The sequence below is a fragment of the Euphorbia lathyris genome, chromosome 1 (genome assembly GCF_963576675.1).
Source record: "Euphorbia lathyris chromosome 1, ddEupLath1.1, whole genome shotgun sequence".
Lineage (NCBI taxonomy): Eukaryota > Viridiplantae > Streptophyta > Magnoliopsida > Malpighiales > Euphorbiaceae > Euphorbia > Euphorbia lathyris.
Window position 1 is genome coordinate 55,017,763 of NC_088910.1, and position 13,091 is coordinate 55,030,853.

The 13,091-nt window shown below is 34.0% G+C and overlaps 1 long non-coding RNA gene across 1 annotated transcript; it reads left to right on the plus strand.

Moving 5' to 3' along the window:
• The first annotated feature begins 5,439 nt into the window (after positions 1 to 5,439).
• LOC136203370 (uncharacterized) lies at positions 5,440 to 6,621 on the plus strand. The gene is made up of 3 exons (XR_010674815.1): positions 5,440 to 5,689; positions 6,013 to 6,307; positions 6,391 to 6,621. It is a non-coding gene; the product is annotated as an uncharacterized lncRNA (long non-coding RNA).
• Positions 6,622 to 13,091: the final 6,470 nt, after the last annotated feature.

The window sequence follows — 13,091 nt, forward strand, 5'->3', positions numbered from 1 at the left end:
CACGAGTCGGGAAAGAAGTTCTGATTAAATCGGTACTTCAGTCGATTCCTACATTTATTATGAGCGTATGCTTAGCCGTTCTATTTTGCACAGATATGACTAGTATGCTTAGCCGTTTTTCGTGGAAAAATCCCAGCAGTCCTGGCCGTGGCATTTTCTGGATCAATTAGAAACGACTCTGCATCCCAAAAGTCCAGGGTGGCTTGGGCTTTCGTGATATAAGGGGTTTTAATTTGGCCCTGCTTGCAAAACAGGGATGGCGTATCCTTCAATATCCACAGTCGTTGGTGGCCCGTATTTTAAAAGCCAGATACTATCCGTCATCAATCTTTCTGACAGTGGAAGTTGGGCACAATCCATCGTATGCTTGGCGAAGCATCCTTCGGGGTAAAGAGCTGTTACTACAAGGTGTAAGGAGGAAAATTGGTAACGGGGCAGACACTGATATCTTATTGGATCCGTGGCTCCCCAATGATGACAGCCTGTTTCCTTCGAGTGTATCTGACCTGACACTAGGAAACAGCAAGGTCAAATCCTTACCGGATAGGGATGGCTCGTGGAATCTGAACATTCTTCAATCGTCCTTCTCTGACCATGATATTCAGCTAATATGTTCGATCCCTAGGCGGAAGATGTCGAATGTTGATGGGTGGTCTTGGTGCAAGGAGAGGAACGGCAATTACTCGGTTCGAAGCGCATATCGTCTGTCGTTAGCCCATTTCACGGCCTCGCTGCCTCCAACGATTATTAATTGGCAGAAACTCTGGGATACTCGGGTGGCTCCAAAAATGAAGAACTTCTTATGGCGTTTGTTGACTCAGTGCTTACCAACAATGTCTAATCTTGAGCGGAGGCATAGCACCCTTGCCAATTTTTGTCCCATATGTCAAAGTCCGAGGGAGGATGAAGATCACGTCTTTATATGGTGCGGGGTTGCAAAACTGACATGGTTGAAAGTGTTTGGGGATCGCCGCATGGAACAAATTGGCTCGTGTCTCACTTGGTTGAGTTCGCTGCTCGAAAGGAACACTGATATCCCCGTTATTGTTAGCATTTTATGGTCACTGTGGCATAACCGGAACCAAGCTGTTTGGACGACCAGGGCGGAGGGAGCAGACAGTATCGTTGAGTTGGCAAGGAGGGAACGAGAAGGTTAGGAGGCGGTAAATAATAGAATAAATGTGGGAGCTGCTGCTCCTACGATATTGTGATGGAAGAGACCTCCTCCTGACCGGCTCGCCTGTGACGTCGATGCTGGGATTTTCGCAGCAGATGGATATAGCTCATTTGGGTTCCTTATCAGGAACTCCGAAGGATATTGTAGTTTCGCATCACATGGCGCGCTGGAGGGACTGTACGAGCCCATCATTCCCGAAGCAATGGCTATCAGGGAAGTATTATCATGGCTGAAGAATAACGACTACAAGAACGTGGAGGTTCGATCAAATTATTTATCAGTAGTTCAAGCAATTAACAAGGAGTTAGTTCATTTTTCATCCTTATGTGACATAGTTTCAGATTGCATTCTTTTATTGCGAGCATTAGATAATGTTTCAATTTTATTTGTCAAACGTTCAGCGAATGTCGCGGCCCATAGTTTAATTCGGGCGGTTGCATCAAAGTCTGTTCGTGGGGAGTGGACAGGCCCACCCCTATTTATTTCGGATATTCTTTCGATTGATTCTAATTAATAAAGCATTCTTTGATTAAAAGAAAAACAATGAGTCTTATTATGTAATCATTAACAATTCGAATTTTAATTATATATGAAATAATATTTTAAATTAATTTTTATTTTTTTATTCAAAATTACACATAGAATCTATCCTCGTTATTTTTTTTTTTTACTGAAGCTCATTTTTTTACTCTACGCATATATGACATATGCTTGGAGATAAAAATTTTCTTTTTTAGCAAAATTAGAGCATGTTTTAAATAATGTTTTTAGCGTTATTCAGATCCTGATTAAATTTCAAATAACATTTCAGATTAATCATTTTTATTCTATATGTACAATTTCAACAAATGTCGGGATTAATTATGTACAGTAATTAGAATACTATGATAGACTCGGGAATTTAACGAAATGGAATAAAATAATTTATCAATAATAATAAAAATGAAATTGGTAAACAAAAGGAATAAGGATGAATTTCATGTGACCGAAATGAATAAATAAATACTTAATTGGAAGTTGATTGATTATGGGGAGAATTACTAAGCTAGCCCCTTTTAAGGAGTTAGTTAATATTTTTAGCTCCTTTTAAAAAAAAAAATTCCAAAACTAACATATTTCAATAAATTCTTCAAACTTTGTCTTCGTCATTAACACTCCACTCTCTCTACCCTAACACCCCGCTCTCTCTCTCTCTAACTTACCGGCGTTTCATTGCGCGAATCCGACGATTCATTGCGCAAATCCGACGATTTCCTCCGGCAAATCTCTCTAACTTCGAGTGGACATGGCGAGAACGCGAAGCTCAGACAACGAATCGGATTCAGAAGGAAGGACGAAAAAGAGGGTAAATAACTTGATTTTACTTATGAGTTCTTGTATTGTATGTACATTTGCTCAGTTTGAGAATGAATCTTTCGTTTTGCTTACTTCTTCTGGTGTTAGGGTTCATCTGGGTTTGCAGTTGCCGATATCAATGTGATATCGACAAACCCTCCATTCATTGTTTTTTTATCTTCTATCTTCGTGCATATATTTAGGAAGAAGACGATGGTAAAGTTGGAAGTTATCTCTTGAAATATGTTAGTTTTAGAATTTTTTTTTTGAAAGGAGCTAGAAATGTAAACTAACCCCTTAAAAGGGACTAGTTTAGTAATTCTCCTTTAATTATATTAAATCATTGGCATGCTTAATTAAATTATTGGTTAGTGATTAATCAATCGAATCACCACCGGCGAGTTTTAGATCAATAGATCAATTTAATCATAATTCTTTAATGATCTTGATCGATCGATTTGATTGATTAAAGTAGTAGACCGATTCTTTCGATTAATCAATCGATCACCGAATAATTAATCACTCAATCTCATTTATTTACAAAGTAAAATAGAATAATAAATATTAGAGGGGTGAAATAAAAAATAATGGGCTAAATTGCAACATTTAGTAGGGTATAATTGAAATGCGTAACGATAAAATTGAACTGAACTTAAACAATTAGAGTCTAATTAAAACATGAAACGGCGTAATTAAAAGAATTAAGAATTGACAGAGTTAAATTAAAATGTGAGAACGTGGGATGGGTCAATTTAGGAGTCAGGGGACCGAATCGAATTAATTAACACAACTGGGTGCGATTGAAAATACAGAGGTGCTTAAATTTTATGGATTGGAATCAACAAGGTCGAATTAAGACAATTAGAAATTCTCGCTGGTCGATTTGCAACGATTGGAAAATTGTGGAGTTAATTTGTGAACGGAAAAAACAATTATTACAAAGTTGATCAAAAACATAAAAAAAAAACAATTTTATAAATCAAACCATATATTACGAACGAAACGAAAATACATATCATTCTGAATACAGGGCCGACTCCAGTATTTTAGAGGCCCTAGACAGGGCCGGTCCTGATTTTTTATGGGCCTAGATGAAAGAAAGAGATAAAGGCCCTTAATAAAAAAAATTGTACTTAAAAGTTTAAAATAGAAATTTGGACATATTTTAGATCTAAAATATCATATTATTTGATTATTTTAAAAAATTACTATATATACAGTAAAATACAATTTGAGACCATTTTGGCTCAGGTCCTAGGCGATCGCACTCATGGCCTAAATTCAGGACCAGTCCATAAACAATTGAGCCTTTTTATGATTTATTGTCCTACTAGATTATAATTTTCATTTTAAATTTTTAAAAATATTCAGCATAAAAAATTTGATTGGTACAAGTTGTTATGTAATTAACTCAATATGTTATATTACAAAAAAAATTATTTTTTATTAAATCACGTCATAAAACTCGAATACCGAGCTCATTCCATATAAGCCCAAAAAAATATATATTATTTTTAAGGATAAGAAATGATTTGCGGTGGTCTATAACATTTTGCGGTGGTTCATAAATATTCGAACCTTCTTATAAGTTGTTGTCCATAAATTGTTATGTAATTAACTCAATAGCATGAGTAAATTAGTGAAAATTAATTGTGTCCTAAAATATATTGTAACAAGTAAATCAATATATATTAGTCATTTTAGATTGAATATATATTAACACTTTGGTTTAAGAAAAAAATTTAAATTATAAAAAAATAATTATTAAAATTATATAATAATAATAATAATAATAATAACAAAACATATGAAAAATAAAGAGAAAAGAAATTTATATACTAATAAGAAACATATTCTTCTTATTACTAAGAAAATCAAGAATAAAAGAAAAAAAAAAATATATGCTAATAAGAAATATATTCTTCTTCTTGACAGGTTTGAGGTTCGATTTCCCACTCCGTCAAAATTTAGCCCTCATTAGTAGGTAATCTGTAAATACCACTGTAAACCCTCATCGAGGTCTGTGCCCTGACCTTGGGAGTGGGTAGACCTACCCTTACCTAAACTTTTTTCCTACAAAAAAAACATATTTTTCTTATTACAAAGAAAATCAAGAATAAAAAAAATGAAAAATGAGAACCAAAACATAAAACATATTGTTCTGGAAATCAAACTCACTCTCAAAATTAGTTTCATTATACCTTTACCAATCAGCCTTGCAATATATTTTGTTATATATCCAAGTCTACATATTTTTAACCATTGCAATTTTAATAATGATCAAATTTGAAAAAAAAATTCCGATCGGAGACCTTAGGCGTACGCCTAGGTGGTCTCCCCCTAGAACCAGCCCTGTCTGAATATAATAAGAAACATAAAAATCTTCAATTAAAATTTCTATATGAGCAAGAGATTGTGCCCAATATATCTATATCTATATATATATATATATATATATATATATATATATATATATATATATATATATATATATATATATATAGGGGTGAGATCCAGCTAGGGCTGTAAGCGAGCAGAGCCGCTCATGAGTAGCTCGGCGTTCGGCTCGATAAAAACTCGGCTCGGTTCGATTTGTAAACGAGTCGTTCGTGAGCATGATTTTCAAGCTCGGTTTGTAAACGAGCAGAGCTTGAGCAGACCAAAGCTCGGCTCGAAAGCTCGTGAGCAAACTCGATTAGAGGTTCGTGAACAAGTTCATGAACAAGCTCGTGAAGAAGCTCGATAAAAGCTCGTAAATAATAAAAATTATATTTATATAAAATATGATTTACACACAATAAAAATGATAACTTAAATTTAGTACAAATGTTGATATTAGGCCCAAAACAATTAAAATCAAAGAGCAGCCCATGCCCATCATAAAAAATGAATCAGGGACCTAATTTACAAATGGTTTAATTTTAGATATCATTTAACAGGTTTACGATTTCATATTTCTCATCCATACGAGTCGACCTAACCACGCCGCCTCCCTCTCTTTCTCTTCTCTTCCTCGTATTTGATCGCCGCCTCCCTCTCCACGCCGTCGTCGCCTCTGCCTCCCTCTCCACGCAGTCGCCGCCTCCGTCTCTCTCTTCATCTCCTTCACGCCGTCGTCGTCGCTGTCGCCGAGTTCCATCTAATTTCATCATCTCCTCTGTCCTTCCTCCATTTTCGGTTAGTAATTTCTGTTAACTTGTTTGCTTTTATTTTATGGTTTGCTTTTGATTTCTGCTTTTGTTTTGTGGTTTGCTTGATTTTTGCTTTTGTTTGTGGTCTTTTTTGTCTGGGTAAATAGGTTCATGATACTGCCTCTGTTTTTCTTTAACTATTTCAATGAAAAAAAATCCCAAAATAATTGATTTGTAAATAACTATTGTTTTATTGAGCACATCTGATTTTGTTGCAGCAGGTATAAAATGGTTTGAGTTGTGTTGTTCTTCAATATTTTGCTATATCGAATTTTCTTATTTTATGAGTTTGAGTTGTGTTGTTAGCAGAGGCCTTTGAGCTGTCTATTTAGAGGAAAGAAACCATGTGCATAATGATGAGATAGACCCTCCATTTGATGCTTTGAGTTGGTGGAGAGATCAAAGTTTGAAGTTTCCTATTTTGTCAATAATGGCTTGTGATATTTTATCAATTCCAATCACAACTGTAGCATCTGAATCGGCTTTTAGTGCCGGAGGTAGAGTTATTTCAAGTCATCGTACATCTTTGGGCACCGACACAGTGGAAATGTTGATGTGTAGTGGTGATTGGGTTAGAGCCTCACATGGTTTGAAGAAAAAGAAGGTATGTTTTATTAAATTTTTGAGTTTGTGTTTTTTTTTTGTATAAGTTATAATATTGATTTTCTAATTTTTTGTAATATGTAGAATTTGGAGGACGACCAAGAAGTTCACATTATTGAATATGAAATTTGATCATTGAAGAAATTTGGGATGGAAAGAGAGAAGATTTATGAAGCCTAAAGACTTTTTCATCTATTTATTGTTTTAAAACATAGTTTGCTAATTTAGTCACTTTTAAGTATTTATTTTCTATTGAATTTGTACTGAATTTGATATTATTATGTACTGATTTTTCTATTTATTGTACTGAATTTGATATTATTTTGTTCGTGAACACCATAAACAAGCTCAATCGTGAGCAAAACAAACGAGCTGCTCGCGAGCAAGCTCGTTCGTGAGCAAGCTCGTGAGCAAGATAAACGAGCTCGGCTCGTGAGCAAGCTCGTGAGCTTGATAAACGAGCTCGGCTCGTGAGCAGCTTGTGAGCTCGCGAGCTGCTAAACGAGCTGAGCTCGAACAGAAATTTGAGCTCGAACCGAGCTCGAAGCTCGGCTCGAGCTCGATAAGAAACTGCCGAGCCGAGCTCGAGCAGGCCAAAGCTCGGCTCGGCTCGGCTCGTTTACAGCCCTAGATCCAGCGTGACAATGAGCTTATTATGTGACATAACAAAACTACGTAGTTTTGATGATAATTAAAAAGGGCAAGGTGGCAAATTGGTAAATAAAATGAAAGAGGGGATAGAGAAAATTATTTTATTTCTTTTCTTTAAAATACATTTTCCCGACATTTCTAACATCGTTTTTCGAAAATTTTTGTACTATTAGACTCGTCTAAATTAGACGGTCATTTTAAGAGCCCTGAAGCTCAATTAAAAAAATTTCCGGTGAACGGAATCCGGGTGGGCGTTTTCCGGCGAGAAAAAAATGCCCAGAAAATTCTCAAAAAATTTCAGAAAATGTAAAACATTATTCTAAGAAACTTTAATTCTTGGGTCGAAACAGGATTTCTTACGGTATAGTCCCAATAAAACTTTTTCCTTAATTTTATTTATTTTACATGCTTCAACAATTTGTTGGGACTATACCGTAAGAAATCCCGCTCCGACCCAAGAATTAAAGTTTCTTAGAATAATATTTTACATTTTTTGGGATTTTTTAAGAATTTTCTGGGCACTTTGTTTCTCGCCAGAAAACGCTCATCCAGATTCCGTTCACCGGAATTTTTTTTACTTGAGCTTCAGGGATCTTAAAATGACCGTCTAATTTAAACGAGTCTAATAGTATAAAATTTTTTGAAAAACAAAGTTAGAAATATCGGAAAAATGTATTTTAAAGAAAAGAAATAAAACATTTTTCTGTTGGAACAATACAAGTATTATGTTGGAACAAATGGTACACTGATTTGGAACAATGTAAGTAGGACAAAAAACGTGCCCAGAAAATTATCAAAAAATTCGAAAACATATAAAACATCATTTTAAGAAACTTTAATTCTTGGCTCAAAGCGAAATTCCTTACAGTTTTGATCCAATAAATTGTTGAAGCATGTAAAATAGATAAAATTAAGGAACAAGTTTTATTGGGACTAAACCGTAAGAAATCCCGCTTCGACCCAAGAATTAAAGTTTCTTATAATAATGTTTTACATTTTTTGGAATGTTTTTAGAATTTTCTAGGCACTTTTTTCTTGCCAAAAAAACGTCCACTCGGATTCCGTTCACCGGAATATTTTTTACTTGAGCTTCGGGGATCTTAAAATGATTGTCTAATTTAGACAAGTCTAATAGTATAAAAATTTTCGAAAAACGAGGTTAGAAATGTCAGAAAAACATATTTTAAAGAAAAGAAATAAAACAATTTTCTGTTGGAACAATATAAGTATTATGTTGGAACAAATCGTGTTCGAGTCGTGTTCGTGTCGTGTCATTTCGGGTTCGTGTCAAAAAGAGTAAACCCAAACCCAACCCAAAAACTTTCGTGTCAAAGTCGTGTTAACCTATTCGGGTTAGTGTCGATTTCGTGTCGTGTTTTCGGGTTACATGTAATTTTGTTATGCGTATATATTAATAATAACTCTTAAAAATATAAGAAGATTTGGTACTGTTTTTAAACATTTTATATCATTTTTAGATTAGTATGCTAACAATAATTATCGAAAAGTTCGATAATATCATGTTAGAGGGTTATGTAATGTGTTTATAACAATTTAGGAAATTCAAATTAATATTTGCAATTAATAATTATAATTTTATTATCTTTATTAATAAAGTGACATAAAAAAACACGAGAGAATATAACAATAATTTTCAATATCCGTGTCATTTCGTGTCGTTTTCGGGTTCACATATCAACACTAACCCAACCCAAAAATTAGCGTGTCAGTTTCGTGTCAACCCAAAAATGACCCATTACCTATTAAGCTCAATCGTGTGTCATTTTGCCACCTCTAGGTACATTGATTTGGAACAACGTAAGTAGGATAAAAAACGTGTCCAAAAATTATCAAAAAATTCCAAAACATGTAAAACATTATTTTAAGAAACTTTAATTCTTGGCTCAAAGCGAGATTCCTTACCGTGTTTATCCAACAAATTGTTGAAGCATGTAAAATGGATAAAATTAAGGAAAACATTTTATTGGGACTAAACCTTAATGAATCTTGCTTCGACCCAAGAATTAAAGTTTCTTAGAATAATGTTTTACATTTTCTGGAATGTTTTGAGAATTTTCTGAACACTTTTTTGCTTGCCGAAAAACGCCCACCCGGATTCCGTTCACCGGAATTTTTTTTACTTGAGCTTCATGGATCTTAAAATGACCGTTTAATTAAGACGGGTCCAAGGGTATAAAATTTTTTGAAAAACGAGATTGGAAAAGTTGGGAAAATGCATTTTAAAGAAAAAAAATAAAACAATTTTCTCTTTTCTTTTATTTACAAATTTGACACCTTCTTTTGGTTAATTACAAAATTGGTTCTTATCACACAATAAGGCTTGTCGCACCATAAGTAATGTGTCACAATCTCTCCTCTCTCTCTCTCTCTCTCTCTCTCTATATATATATATATATATAAGTAGTAACATTCGCTTATCTTCAGCTTATCTTTTTTTTTCGTACACGAACTCAATTGATGTAAAAGAATGAACTATCTCCATAATGTCACCAACAATCCCCAACAACACTAAATCACCTTTAATTATTTGAATCGCAGATACTAAGTCAAAAGCTATCACAATCGAGGTGAACCCACAATCTCGAACTACACATAAAAAAAATTAATATGAAAAGTTAATTAATGGTCATTAATTTTTTTTTTTTTTTGAAAAAGATTTTATTTTCTATTTATTTGGTTATATGTGCAATTCGAAATAGGTTATATGAGGGTTAAATTAGTCAAAAAAAAAAAAAAAATAATAATAATAATTTTAACCAAGTTTTTTTAATAATTTTAAATAGGGTAATTAATTTATTAGTCCCTATATTTTAACAAAACATACTGTTTAGTCCTTGTATTTTAAAAAACACACGGTAAAGTCCTTAACGTTTTTCTGGGTGAACTGTTTAGTCCTTGCCGTTAGATTCTCATGAAGATTTTGTTAGTCAATTTGGATTTGCGTTCTTCTTTTCCTTTATTTTCATTTCCTTTAAACTCTAATGCATCTGAAATCAACTTTGGGTGTTCTTCTTCTTGATTTTCTTCTTAATCGTTCAAATTCGTAAGCATTGGGTCTGTTCTTTTTCTTGTTCTCCATATAAATAGCTTCTTTTTCTAAATTGGATTTCCTCTTCTGAAGTTTGAAGGTAAATAGTAAAGGGTAATTTAGTCATTTCCGAAGTCATAAACGGTAAAAAAATCTACCAAATAGACCGAAGGACTAAACAGTTCACTGAGAAAAAGGTTAGGGACCTTACCATGTGATTTTGAAAATACAAGGACTAAACAGTATGTTTTGTCAAAATATAGGGACTAATAAATTAATTACCCTTTTAAATAATGCACTTACCTGGAGCTTGTGTTTCTCTATTGGTTTGACTTAAATAGTGCTTACACATAGTATTAATTTGCAGCCTCCTCATCTTGACCTACTGCCTGCCTTTTATGCATTTCTTCAGTATTTTTTTTTTCTGTCGCATTAATTAACTTCAATTATTCATGACGATTTAAAAAATGCAAAACAATTTTTTAGATGTAAAGGAAAATAATATTATAAAATAAAAAAAAATGTAAAAAATGTAAAAAATAAAGGTGTTCCGGAGAAATAGAATTTCAATATATACGGCTGCCACCAAGTGCGTAATTGACTTGACCCAAAGTGAAATAACTGTGTCAACAAAATACTTAGACTTCGTAAGGCTTCGCTGACCTCTAAATGAAATACAAAGCAACCATACTCACATTATTTATTTATTTTTTTTAAAAAGAATTAGGGAAAATTACAAAACTGAGTCAAATGGGAGGCCCATTTACATATTTAATCCATTTACTAATCTTACTATATATCTAGACTGATTTTGTGTGACTTTCCCATAATACCCCTAACCTTCCCACTTCCACCACTCATTGGTTATGCGAATCGCCGCTCCCCCTATCTCATTGGTTATGCGAAAAGTTGCTCTTGCATTAATGATTTCAAGACTTTTGATCTTTCTTTCTTCCTTTAAATTGCACGAAATCTGCACCATTTAGTCAAAATCACAATGAATTTCTCTTGTTCATCTCTTCATCTCTTGATTCTGCAACTTCCCAACCCTAGAAAACGAAGCCATGGTTTTTCATCTTCCTGTTCGTTGCTTGGTTTCTTTCTTCTTGTTACCATCAAAGAAATGGTTTTTCTACGTTATTTCCTTCGTTCTTCCCATGTTATCATATTGTTATTGTCGCTTTTCGGGGTGAAAGGAACGAAAAATGTAAGTATCTGTTTTTTTTTTTTTTGCGTTTTTTCATGAATTCACTTCGCAATCGATGGTTTCACGAAGCTTTGCGAAGAGAACGAGCCTGAAAAGTGACGATCTACTTCGTTAATCGTTGATTTCGCGAAGATATGCGAAGAGAAAGCGTCTGAAACGTATGGATCTACCTCGCGAATCTATTAGTTCGCGAAGTCTGCGAATAGATCCTCACGTTTCAGACCTCGCAGACTTCACGAAAGCATCGATATGCGACGTAGATAGTCACGTTTCTGACCTCGCAGACTTCACGAAAGCATCGATATGCGAAGTAAAACCCTGCACATTTACATTCGCATGCTTTGCTAATCTTCATTTCGCGAAGCCAAAATCGTTTTTTCCTGCCTAACACGATTAATTTTTTCTGTAGATGGTTGAATACGTAATATCCCTTTTTGGAAGGCGGCGTACTGGGCTGCAGGGGAGATGATTTTCCTTCCTGTATAGGGATGAACTTCCCCAAGACTGACACATTCACTCTTAAAGTGGTTGGTTAGGAGAGGTTTTTTCAATCTTGGGGTGCACCATGGGACACGTCCATCCCATGGTGCCAATCTTCAAAGTGGACCTAACTTAATCCGGTACCAATCTTGAATCAGATGAGTAATCTTGGTGTGCACCGTGGGACACGTCCATCCCCAAAGGTCTGGAAGTCCAGACCTTTTGGGATGGATGTGTCTCACGGTGCCCACCAAGATTACTCATCCGTTTCAAGATTGGTACCGGATTAGTTAGGTTCACTTTGAAATGATTCGTTAGGAGAGTTCATTGTGGCAATCTTGTTGTAAATTTTGATAATGTTATGATTTGAATGTTGTTATTGTGGCAATCTTGTTGTAAATTTTGATAATGTTATGATTTGAATGTTGTTATTGTGGCAATCTTCTTATAAATTTTGATAATGTTATGATTTTAATGTTAGAATCCGTTGTTGTTTGCCATTTTTTGTTATATACCACTTCGCGAAATAGCTTCAAGCATATCCAGCATTCGCATATGCGAACTAAATTCATCAAGCAAAACAAACTTCAGCTTCGCATATGCGAACTAAATTCATTAAGTAAATCCAAACATCAGCTTCTCAGGCTTCGCATATGGTCGAATATGCGAAGTTAGACGGGATAGAGCGAGCCGCGCGTAAATATTGAGGGTATTATGGGAAAGTTACACAAAATCAGTCTAGATATGTAGTAAGATTAGTAAATGGGTTAAATATGTAAATGAACCTCACATTTGATCCAGTTTTGTAATTTTCCCAAAGAACTATGGAAAAATTGTACCATGCAACTTTGATTTTCTCACAATTACTCTTCTAGAAATTTTCTTTCCCAATACATATCCTCTTTTAAAATGTGTATCATTTTAAATATATTATTTTTTCCAGAATTTATCATTACATTTAAGTCTTGTAGACATCACTACTCATTCATGCATGTAAAATCTTATCATTTCAAGAGGAACAAATATAATTACAAGCATTTATTTTGATAGATTTTAGACTACTTCAACAAGAGAATTTAATGGTTTTTTTTTTTTTTAAATATGAAGTGATTTGAAGGAATTTGACATTAATTATGAGGGAATTTTCACTCAATTCATTTCTTGTCAAATGTGATCCCCAAGCTGAATTTTATGAGGGTTGAAAGGCTATATATTATACAAAATGTCACTCAGAATTAAAATCTACTTTTTTTTTTTATCAATTAACATATACTTTTTCCTTTATCCATTTCAAAATAATTGTCACATCTGACCAAATCACACATATTAAAACAATTATCAGACTAAAATACTATTTATCTCTCTTTATTAATAATTCTCATTTTTTTATCGCTGACT